General features: G+C 44.9%; 1 protein-coding gene across 1 annotated transcript in view; it reads left to right on the top strand.

The window, feature by feature from the left end:
* Positions 1–5,529: 5,529 nt before the first annotated feature.
* MRTFB (myocardin related transcription factor B) overlaps positions 5,530–11,679 on the top strand; it is a 220,742-nt gene continuing 214,592 nt past the window's right edge. The window contains exon 1 of the mRNA XM_090023893.1: positions 5,530–5,835. The gene's annotated coding sequence lies outside the window, so the exon portion shown is untranslated. The remainder of the gene's footprint in view (positions 5,836–11,679) is intronic.

Genomic DNA, 11,679 nt, shown 5'->3' with positions numbered 1-11,679 from the left:
ATGGATTTGTAACATAAGATTGGTTCCCAGTTGTGTTAAGTTCTGCACCAATACCTCAGACGTGTCCTCTGACCTGAAAATGATATTGTGAAATTGCCCCACAAATTAAATGCTTTCATTGCAAAGAAATTTTGTGCTTATTTTTCTTGTCAGTGTCTGATTTACTGTTTTTAGAAGGGGTTAAAGCTGTAAACTATAGGGTTAAATTATAAACCTGGACTTTACCTCAATTTTAGTTCTCCAGATTTTTAAGATCATTGTACATCTGAAACTGTTGATCTCTTTCAATATATGCCAGTTGGCAAAAACTAGGAAATGGCTTATTTGTCTTGGATCTTGTCTGCACGGGGATTTGTCTATAGCAGTAGAGATACAGTTCTTTTGCCAGTATAGATTATATAGCTTCCTATTTTTTGTCAGTATAACTCCATCCACACAGGGCTTTTTGCCAGAAAAGCTCTATTGATGAGGAGTATGATTCTTTTCATACCCCTAAAACTTAAGTTTTGGAAGCTTTGATGAGAGAGTTCTCTTATTTGCATAATACCCTGCCTTTGTCAGCAACATGGATTTGCCTATTAATAGGAGAATGAGTGTTGGTGTGCTACAAAATACTTTGAATATAGCCTGGATTCACCAAAAAAAAAAAGCTCAGTAAATAGGCTAGCCATCTTGATTTCAGAGTTTATCTGCATTTTACAAGCTTCTCTGCAATACATTCACAAGGTAAAAATGTTCTCAGCAGTGTTGTCTTGGAAACTGAGCAGAAATGTTCAGCAGCATGGCTGCCAATTCTTAACCAAGAGAGGACTTTTTTTGTTATTCTGAACTTACAGTAACCAGAACTACTGCATTGCTACAGTGATTTGTTGTTTTCTAAAATGTTGCTGCAGTGTATCAAAATACCATATACATTAATTTCACTGCAATTTTTTTAAGCATGGCAATAGCATCCGTTAAGCACCCTGTGCTACTAATATAGGATTTTTCTTAAGGATTTAAAGTTGTGGTTAAAAAGCTGCTGATTTTGTCGGTTGCAAGTTTGCCCCATCTTCAGTGATCCCATCTGGATTTACAAGTTGATATTTCTCTTGTAGGATCTTCTGTTACTGAATGTCATGCCTTTTTCCACATGCTCTGGGGCATAATACCCCCTTCTAGCCTCCTGATCAAGGAGAAATGGACAGGTTGTCACAGGGCACTAAGGTGTGCCTGCTCCAAACTGCCTAGAGAGGGCCCTTGGAGCCAGGCAGAAACCCCACAGGTGCAGGTTGCTGTGGCAGCAGGCTAATGAGGGAATTAGCCTGCACCTGCATCCAGTCAGCTGACCAGAAGGAAACGGGCCTGGGCACATATAAGCCCCAGGGGTGGAGGTGGTCAGTTCTCTGGCAGCAGCCAGGGGGGAAGGAGTTTATGCATAAAAGCTCCGTGGAGATGCTTGGCTGCCTGTCCAGCTGTGGGTAAGACAAACAGGCTCTAGGAGCTCCAAAAGTGCTTGGGGATGGGAGGTACACATGGCTGAGGGAGAAACTGGCCCTCTTAAAGGTGCAGAGTGTGGCTTCCAGTGTCATTGATAGTATTATTGTTAGGTTATAGCCCAAGGGCTCATATTTTTTTTTGTTGTTTAATCCAGTGAACTGGGCTGAGGCTATTGGGGAGAAGGAAACCTCATTGGGGCACACTACTGGTGCAGAGCCTCAGCACCAGAGGACACAGTAACGGGGTGAGGAGACCCCAGGGCCAGAGGGTGCAGTTACTGAGGCTAAGGGTCCAATGACAAGAGGCCGAATTAAACTGAGGCCTCATCACAGGAAACAACGTATAAATACCATCTGCGAGGCATGAGGCGTGGTAAAGGGGCGGTTTTGGAGCCACACATCTAGCCCTTAAGGCTTGGGGTGTCTTGCAAGGCACCTGCTTAGAAGGGGAACCAGCAAGGGGTCTAAAACCCCTCAGGGTTTAGTGGGATCCATCAGCACCATGACTTCATAGCAACTTGAGGGCAGCCTCCCTATCTACTATCCTGACCAATAAAGCATGGCAGGCGAGACTAGAAGGTGCCTGCAGGGTGCAGCTGGCACAGTCACAGGGCCTTAGGGGCATCATGACAGTCTCTAGAGACCCCACCCCATGACACAGGTCTTCTCTAACTTATATTGTAGCTCGCTATTTTTCAATTGCAAGTGCCCTGCAACATCCCCTTTCAAAAGAAAATGTAACAAAAAAGCACAATTCCTCAAATTCCAACCTCCCAATTACTGTAATGTCAGTTACTTTCTGACTCCTTAAATCTCAAGGCACCAAGCGTTTAAGCACATGCTACAGTCCTAGAGAATTGGACAAGTGAACAGAAAAATGAATTTCAGTTTTAGGTATTTAATTGTATAATTCTAGTTTGTGCTTCTCCAGGCATATGCCTGTTTATGGGGAAACAGAAATAGAGAAAGGGCCCTTCTGTATCACATTTTTGGGGGAAAAGGATCTCAACTATACAATAAAATCTCAGCGATTTGCAAACCAAAAAATTGTGCGCTAAAGAAATAGGCAAATTATGACTAACTTTGAAAACACTGCATCGTTTTTGTTTGCCTTTTACACCGCCCCCCCAAAATAAGAGTAATTATTCTGAATTATTTGCTTAGCTCTACTTGATAGCCAATTAGGCCCTTTGCGTTTTCCCTGATGGGACACGTATATATTCTGCCAGCTGTCCTCCACAGACTGTCCACTCAGATGAATGGAATGTTACAAGGATCTACAGTAACAAGAATGTGCAGCTGCACTGGAGGCTTGTGTGTCACATACCTGGGACATCATTTAACCCTAAATGAAGTAATATTTTATGCCTTCTCAGACTCTTTTCCTTGTGTCCACTTATGTTCTTCCTTAACTCTTCGGGATATCATTCTTTCTCTTATTTTGCCATGTTTTAATTCCAGTTTTTTCCTGTCCCTCTCAAGGCCTATCTTCTGTCTGATCACTTTGCTGCCACTGCTGTTATCTCTTGTGTACTGGTTTTCACCCATTTACTGACGTGTTTAAAATGAAGCGAAAGCAACTGGCTTCAGTGTCTAACACTAGCATGTAGGTTCTGTCAGAAAATCTTAAAAGTGTCTTAAAAAGAATTGTGGAGGCAGGGTGCTGTCAAAGTCTCCTTTTTTCATGTGCAGACACTGTTCCAGTGTTATATAAACAGCATTATAAGTCTGTATGTAAGCAGCCAATTAGCCATCGTGTTTATAAATTTGGCAAACTTCATCCACAAAAGCACTCACAAAATTGATTCTGATCCTTTCAAAATTAGCTTTGATAGACCTACCTCCAGTATCTGACACAAGCTTAAATAAAACACACTATATACTGCATTTTCACTCACTCTGTAGAGCTGAGGCAAATCAAAATGGGAAAACTGACAAGCACGGAAAAGCAGCAGGTTGGCAGTTCTTGCAGACTGTACTCGCAATTTTTTTTTCTTTTTAATTAGACTGGAACCAGACTAAGTTTAGATGAAACGGAATTATAATCAAGTGTTCATATAAAATAATTACAGCCCAGGAAATAAACCTTCAAAACATTCTTCCATGCCTAACAAAGTTCTGTGCTTATCAAGCACAGGTAACGTCGTTGTAAACGTGCACTCTGCTAGCATGTATGCAGTTTAGACTTTATTTCGCATTTAACACTTTATAACAATATAATAGGATGAAATTGACTTTTGGTGCCAGCTTTAAGATTTATTTAACTGTGAAGTTGCACAGTCATTTATATCGGGGTTCTGACTAGGCCAGCATGCTGTGGTATACACAGAATAGCAGCACTGCTAAGGTGTGCCATATTCTTTTTTTTCTCCAGAAACAGCTTGCATAAAAAGAAACTCCAGTTGTTCTTGTTGTTAAGATACCTCTCTCGTGGTTCACGTTTTTGAGCCCGAGTTAGGTGGAAAGCCTGTGTTTTCAGAACTTGAAGCAATAGCTGTGAGGTGCAACTCGCCCAATCCCTTTCAAAGGCTGCTAACTCAAATGTCTGTTAATCAGTGCTGACATTTAAAATACCATTTCACTTGCATAAAAACATGCAACAAAAGACAGTTTATAACATGATCTTCAGTCTGTGGTGAGACGGCTCATTTTAATGCTGCATGTGTGGTCTTGGGAGAATAGTGATACAACACTTTATTTCCAATTAACAAGCCAAGTTCAATATGTTAAGCTTGGTATCTGAATAGGGCAGGTCCTGGAGATGTTCACTGTGCTTCATTGAGAAGTTAAGCAGTAGTCCAGCAGAATACTTTATCATGCAATGGGAGCAGTGTCCCACTCCCCCCCATCCCTTTCCTCCCCCTTAGTTTGGCTCCCAATATATGTGGGGGGGGGGAGGGGGAGAGGGGAGGGGTTCACAATCAAATAGAACAGCAACGGCTGCTGCACTCTAGCAGCTATTTTTGTTCTCCTGCTCAGCCTGCCTCTCCCCCCACTTCAGTTATACTACCAGAATAAATAAAGTTTAGAGTTGATATCCTCCAGGAAGTATCCTGCCAGAAGTGTGCAAAATTTATATTGAGGAACTGTTGACATACGTATCCCAAACTGATCTCGACTCTCAAGACAGAAAAACACTTCCTTGGGTACCAAGGTAGCTGAGAAGTTTCAAACCACCTAGGAATCATACAACAAACAAACCGCTTTATTCTGGAGAAGCAAATGAAATCACATGGTGTGTCCTTGGACTAACCCAGCAAAGCAGGGGCTCCTATTTAGGGAAGCATTCTGTACTAACTGGAGTCTTCAAGAGGTTTTCAAATTTGATTCCAAGCACAGCATGTGCTATTTGACGGAAATCTAAGGTGAGTTCAGTTTTTCAGTGATTTCTGTATGTGATTTGACAGCCTCACATTGTTGCAGACTTTAGTATTTATCCCCGATGTTGTAAATAATAAGCATGCTATTAACTGACACAGAACTATTTTGAGTCAATGATGAGTAAATCATAAGGATTTTCTTTTTTCTGTATAGCCACACAGCTTACCTTTCAGGGAAGCTTGTACAGCTTAATGTTTATAAAGAGCTTTGAGGTTCTCAGACACAGTGCAATAGACATTCAAAGTGAATGTAATTAATAGACACTGTCCCCATCCCACCTCTACGTCTCCTCCTAGTCTGAAATAATTCAAGTGGTTTTAGCTGGAAGTCCAAAACTATAGGCACCACTGGCCCAAACAGACATGTTCTGACTCATATCCAGTGGAAAGCCTTGACTTGCCTTTGTTCATCCATCTTTGCTCCTTTTGCTTTGCTAGATAGTTTATAATATCTCTCACGCACAAGCAAGTATCTGCTGAGAAGGGTAATTTGAGCCTGTGCAGTTTCAGTGCCTCTATGAAAATGACCCCTGATAAAGTAGGCTAAGCCCATCCCCATTATATATATATATAGAAACTGTTTGTTTAATTTGTGGACTGCACCAAGAATAAATAATGAGGTAATTCTGAAGACGATCCCAGAGCAGTCAGCTATGACTGTTCCTGCAAATCAGAGCTGTTTTTTCTGCTTTGTTTTTGGATGTGGTTTTATTGCCTAAATTTGAGCAGCCTTTTGTCTGAAGACAGGCTTAGGAATAGTCCAGCATTTTAAAAAGAAAGCATGAAGAACAATATTCTCAAAACAAAAGTCCTCCTCCTTGCTTTGTGAATCAAATGTAAAACTGTGGTTTTAAAACCTAAGGCCAGGTCCAGGATTCAAACTGCATTGAAGACAACCTTTCCATGCAAACAGAAAAATACTTTCTTTCAGATATTCTCAATCAATTAGTGGAGACCGCAGTCCAATTTTTCTCAAGGTACTGTACAGATCTTGTTTATCTTATCTGATTACAGTTAATCTGGAGATTTATGTGAATTAGTCATCAGATAAGACTTGGTAGTTAAGCCTGACAGTAAGATTTATGGGGTAGTCAAGTCCTTTTTATCACTTTGACTTATTTTGTTTATTCTTCATTGGCTGCAATAGACCTTTACCGGGTTGATGATAAAATGTCTTTCCCTACTGACTTTGCCTTATTGTATTTTGCCGTGTTCCTTAATGCATCAGAAATGTCCATGGCTCTCTCTTTGTTTATGTCTTAGTCTGTGTGCTAGCAGAATAGATGATGTCATCAGGAATGTGCACAGTTAACGAGTGCAGTTGAGTAACTGCACTGCAGAGCAATGACAGGAAGTAATATTTTCTCATGGGGGTGGGTTACTGCGTGGGTTTTTACGCACTTGGAACTGTTCTAATGCCTTGAGACTTTGAAGACATAATATCGGCAATGATTAAAACAGATCTGTTGTCAGTTGTCATCCTTGTAATTTAATCAAATTTACCCACGTGTCACTGAGTACAGATGTTGATATGCAACGTATTTTACCAAGATAAATTAAATCCAGAAAACTTTTATGAAGAGAGTATTATACCCATCATATGGATGGGGAAAACAGATTAAGACTCTGATTCTGTCACTCTTATAATCAATAGTACCTACTCAAATGGGGGTAGTTCAATGTTAAAAAAAAAGAAGTGGGCCCCAAGGGACTTGTTCAAGATACAGCTGCCTTTCCTTTTAGCCACTCAAGGGATGTTTAGACATGGAAGATTAGGTTAAAAAAATGCTAACAGATGCTGAGGCCAGGTCTACATGAGGAAGTTGTATCACTTTAACTACACTGCAACACAGATTTTCATAGATTTCATAGATTTCATAGACATTAGGGCTGGAAGGGACCTCGGGAGATCATCGAGTCCAACCCCCTGCCCAAAGGGCAGCAAGTCAGCTGGGGTCACAGGATCCCAGCAAGATAAGCATCCAATTTACTCTTGAAGGTGTTCAATGTAGGTGCTTGAACCACCTCCGCTGGCAGACTGTTCCAGACCTTGGGGGCTCAGACAGTAAAGAAATTCTTCCTTATGTCCAGCCTGAAACGGTCTTGCAGGAGTTTGTGACCGTTCGACCTTGTCATCCCTTGGGGCGCTCTGGTGAACAGACGTTCCCCCAGATCCTGGTGGTCACCCCTGATAAACTTATAGGTGGCCATCAGATCACCCCTGAGCCTGCGCTTTTCCAGGCTAAAGAGCCCCATGGCTCTCAACCTGTCGTCATAAGATCTGTTTTCCTGACCTCTGATCATGTGCGTGGCTCTCCTCTGGACTCTCTCAAGCTTCTCCACATCCTTTTTGAATTGTGGAGCGCAAAACTGGACGCAGTACTCCAGCTGTGGCCTCACCAAGGCCGAGTACAAAGGGAGAATGACGTCCTGGGATTCGCTCGAGAAGCATCTATGGATGCAAGCCAGCGTTTTGGCCACTTTACTAGCCGCAGCATCACATTGAAGGCTCATGTTCGTCTGGTGGTCAATGACGACCCCCCAAGTCTCTTTCTTCTGTAGTGCTATCCAACGTAGCACTGCCGAGCCTATAAGGAAGCTGCAGGTTTTTCCTCCCAAGGTGGAGAACCTTGCATTTTTCGGTGTTAAACACCATCAGGTTCTCGTCCGCCCATTTGCTGAGCTTGTCCAGGTCAGCCTGGATGACCCACCTATCTTCTGGCGTGGATGCTTTGCCCCAAAGTTTGGTGTCATCGGCGAACTTGGCCAGTCCACTCCTGACTCCAATGTCCACATCATTAATGAAGATGTTGAACAGGATGGGTCCCAGGACAGAGCCTAGAGGGACCCCACTTGTCACAGGGCACCATGATGAGTGACTGCCATCAATTACAACCCTCTGGGTCTGACCACGGAGCCAGTTTCCCAGCCAGCGGATCATGGTGGAGCCAAGGCCACAACTGGGCAGTTTGGCCAAGAGGTGATCATGGGATACCAGATCAAAGGCTTTTTTGAAGTCAAGATATATGACATCAATCTCTTCTCCCTTGTCCAGGTGATAGGTCACCTGGTCATAGAAGGAAATGAAATTGGTCAAACAAGACCTACCGGCAACAAACCCGTGCCAGCTATCCCTTAGAATGTTAGCCAGGGCCAGTCCCTCAAGGATGGGCTCCTTAAACTTTTCTAGGATCTTCCCCAGGATAGAAGTCAGGCTAATGGGCCTGTAGTTAGCCGGATCCACTCTCCTCCCTTTTTTGAAGATCGGCACCACATTGGCCTTCTTCCAGTCTTCAGGCACTACACCAGAGCACCAGGAGTTTTCAAAGATCCGTGCCGGGGCTGGGCTATGACGCTCGCCAGCTCCTTGAGTACCCTGGGGTGCAGATTGTTAGGGCCGGCTGGCTTGAAGGTATCCAGCTTCTCAAGGTGTTCCTTCACAAGGTCAGCATTTATGGAGGGTAGGGGTTCCCCATCACCCGGATCTCCCTGTCCCATAGCAGGCATGGGCATCCCGTGTGACTGATGAAAGACAGGCGCAAAGTACCTAATTAATAGGTTGGCTTTTTCCTGGGCGTCAGTTGTCAGTTGCCCCATCTGGTTTAGCAGGGGTCCAACATTGCCCTTGCTTTTCCTCCGGCTCCCCACATATCTGAAAAAGGACTTTTTGTTGTCCTTGATGCTTGAAGCTAGTTGGAGTTCAGTTGCAGCCTTGGCTTTCCTGGTTTGCTCCCTGCAGGACCAGACCAGCACAGAATAATCCTCCTTGGTGGTGAATCCCGTCCTCCATCCTTTGTAGGCTTTCATTTTTAGCCACAGGAGGTCCGCTAGGTCCCTGGAGAGCCAGGAGGGCTGCTGTGCCTTCTTGCTGCCTTTCCTCCGTGTTGGAATAGATTTTGCTTGTGCATTGAGGATCGCTTCCTTGAGAAGCAACCACTCTTCTTGAACTCCCATCTCCCTGGGGTCATGGTCCCTGAGGGCCTGACTGACAAGCCTCTTGAGCTTGTCAAAGCTGGCTTTCCTGAAGTCAAGGACTTCTGTGTTGCTGACTGACTTGCCAGCTTTATGGCGGATGGTGAAGGTGATCAGCTTGTGGTCGCTGTCACCCGGCTTCCCATCGATCACTAGGTTGCCGATTAGGTTGTCCCCCGTAGCCAGTACCAGGTCGAGCAGCGCTTTGCCTCTCGTTGGCCCATAGACTTCTTGAGTCAGGTAGAGGTCATCCACGCATGAGAGAAAGCTTTGCAACTGCTCGGATTTTGCTGAGTGATCTTCCCAGGAGATGTCCAGGTAATTGAAGTCACCCATGACAACCAAGGTCCTGGAGCAAGTGGCCTCAGCCAGTTCCCGGGCGAACTCCTAGTCAAGCTGAGGACTTTGAGTGGGAGGTCTGTAGTAGACTCCCACCGTTGTGTCCCTTGTGCCGTTTTTCCCACGAATTTTTACCCAGAGGGTCTCTAGCTGTCCATGCTGGTCGCCAACATCAGCTTGCAGGGACATGTAGCTTTCCTTGACATAGAGAGCTACACCCCCGCCCCTTTTGTCTACACAATCCCTCCTGTACAGGGTATAGCCCTCTATACCCGTGGTCCAGTCATCAGTGGAGATGCAGTTCTGCTGGTCTAAATGTGTTTTGATTGGTTCAGTTTAGTTTACCATACAAGAAAGGAAGCCAACAATAAGAACAGGGTAACTTTATGTCCATAATGTCTGCTGTACTGGCATAATTATCCCAATATACAAGTTTTCCACTGGCCAAGCCTGAAGACTGGATTTTGATGTCCTTGCTCACGGGAACTTAAATTCATAGATGTTAGAGGCTGGAAGGGACCTCACAAGATCATTGGGTCCAGCTGCCCCCCCTTCCCCCCCCTGTACTTGAGCAGGAAAGACTGATGGGATCAGATGACCCCAGCAAGGTCCATGTCAAGATGTTTTTTAAAGATCTCGAGGGTACATGGTTATACTACCTCTGTGGGGAGTCTGTTCCAGACCCTAGGCACTTGAATCATAAAGAAATTTCTCTTTGTGTCCAATCTGAAGTGATCTTTGAGCAGTTTGTGGCCACTGGTTCTTGTCTTCCCCTGGGGTGCCTTGGTGAACAGATGCTCCCCCAGGCCCTCATTTATGCCCCTTATATACCAGTAGGCTGCCACCAAGTCCCCTCTAAGTCTTCTTTCCTCCAGGCTGAACAGTCCCATGTCTTTCAGCCTCTCCTTGTATGACCTGCTCTCCAGACCTCGAATCATGTGTGTGGCCCTACTTTGGACTCTCTCAAGCTTCTCCGCATCCTTCCTTAAGTGCAGCACCCAGAACTGGACACAGCACTCCAGCTGCGGTCTCACCAAGGCCGAGTAGAATGGGAGGATGACATCCTTAGTCTTGCTTGAGATGCATCGGTAGATGCATGCCAGTGTTTTGTTCACTCTGCCAGCTACAGCATCACATCGGTGGCCTGTGTTCATTCTGTGGTCTATCATGACCCCCAGATCTCTCTTATCTGTGGTTCTGGCAAGTGTAGCACTGCCAAGCCTTTAAGTGTATTGCAGATTTTTTCTCCCCAGATGGAGCACATTACATTTCTCCATATTAAACATCACCAGGTTTTGATCTGCCCATCTTACAAGCCTGTCCAGGTGGGCCTGTATCCCCAGCCTATCCTCAAGTGTGACCATACTTCCCCATAATTTGGTGTCATCCGCAAACTTTGTCAGTCTGCTTTTAACACCCAAATCCAAATAATTGATGAACATGTTGAAAAGCACTGCTTTAAGTACTGAACCCTGAGGAACACCACTGGTCACCTTTCGCCATATTGACTCCATTCCATCTATTAATACTCTCTGGGTCCTGCTTCAGAGCCAGTTACCTAGCCACTGGACCATAAAGTAATTAAGGCTTCTTTTTCCCAGTTTCACCATGAGGACATTGTGGGAGACTAAGGGCATGTGTAGATGAAACCGGGGCCCTAAATTGAAGCAGTGGGTTTTTAAAAACACTGCTTCAATTTAGGGCCCTTTAAACCCCTGTGTTGCACACACCTGAACTTGACTGCCTCTCCAGCAGGGAGGGGAGGGTGAGCTGCCAGCAGGTAGAGTAGTCCCTGGACTGTGGGAGAGGCTGATTCTTCCCTCCATGGCAGCGGTGGCCCTCACCATACAGCACCTGCTTGTAGGCACCCAGCTCAGACAGTCCCAGGGGGCATCGCAGCCATGGAGAGAAGCACCAGGCCCCTGTGCAGCTCAGGCAGGCAGCTCAGGGGTGGCAGGGAAAATCAGGCTTGCTGCTTTTTTCTTGGGCAGAGCCTGCCTTCCCAGGCTACTGTCAGGCTGCCTGCATGGGCTTTCTGCAGAGCCCCTGAGCTGCACAGAGCCTGGTGCTTCAGTCTGTGGCTATAGGGCAGCAAACTAAAACTCCTTGGAAGAGTTTTAATTTGCTGCACCCCAAGTCATTTAAGGTGCATTATGCCACCAAATTTGCTACAGCAGCTGAAATTACTGTGCAATACGCCACTGACACATGCTAACACCAACACCATTAAAGTGGTGCAAAAGTCTTTAACCCACTTTAAAGTGTTGTGCACACATGCCCCTCGTTTCGTCTACACATGGCCTAAGTCAAAAGCCTTTTTGAAATCTAGGTATATGACATCAGCCTCATTTCCCTTATCCAGGTGGTGAGTTACCTGATCGTAGAAGAAAATGAGGTTGGTCAGGCAAAACCTGCCTGCAATGAAGCCATGTTGGCTGTCATTTAGAATACTGCCTTCAGTTAACCCATCAATAATGGATTCTCTGACTGATATTTTTTTTTCCCCCAAG

This window comes from Crocodylus siamensis, chromosome 12 (genome assembly GCF_052110815.1).
Source record: "Crocodylus siamensis isolate JL-2025a chromosome 12, ASM5211081v1, whole genome shotgun sequence".
Taxonomy (NCBI): domain Eukaryota; kingdom Metazoa; phylum Chordata; order Crocodylia; family Crocodylidae; genus Crocodylus; species Crocodylus siamensis.
Note: the sequence above shows the minus strand (reverse complement) of the source record. Positions and strands in the feature narration are given on the sequence as shown.